The sequence below is a fragment of the Triticum dicoccoides genome, chromosome 5B, assembly GCF_002162155.2.
Source record: "Triticum dicoccoides isolate Atlit2015 ecotype Zavitan chromosome 5B, WEW_v2.0, whole genome shotgun sequence".
Classification (NCBI taxonomy): Eukaryota; Viridiplantae; Streptophyta; class Magnoliopsida; order Poales; family Poaceae; genus Triticum; species Triticum dicoccoides.
In genome coordinates, this window is record NC_041389.1 from 297795046 (window position 1) to 297795689 (window position 644).

A 644-nucleotide genomic window follows, 5' to 3' on the forward strand; every position below is an offset into this window, starting at 1 on the left:
TAGCGAGTGTGTGTGTGTGTGTGTTTGAAAGAGTAGTGGATAGATTATTATCAAGATCGATGTGCCACCCTACTCCTTCGGTGTGTGTGTATGTTTGAGAGAGAAGCCAGTCGATAGATTAGTATCAAGATCGAGGTGTCACCCTACTCCTTCGGTGTTAGGAAGTGTGGGTGTGTGGGTGTGGGTGTGTGTGTGGGGGGGGGCAATGACACTCACATATCTCTACTCTTATAAAAAAACAGAGTTGGTGATGATGGTGTTCCTGCCATCCTGCAATATAGGCCATCCGATTTATATCCGATGGATAGGAAGGAAACTATGACAATTTTGCAAAAAGATACCCACACCCCTCTCCGCAATTGCAAATAAGGCATTCCCTCGTTCATCCTTTTCTCCCACAAGATAAACTTCTCATACAAGTGCATCTTGATGTTCCGTGCAACGCATGGGCATCTTGCTAGTAGGGAGAAGGAGTTTGTGTGACACATGTCTAGCTATATTAAGGGATAGGTAGATAGCATTTGTGCGAGGCATACTTAAAGCCTCACAAAGATAAACAAACGGTGTGTGTGCATGCAAGTGCCAGAAAAAATGAAGCGAGAAACAATGTGTGTGCGCGCGCGAGTGTGTGTGTGTGTGTGTGT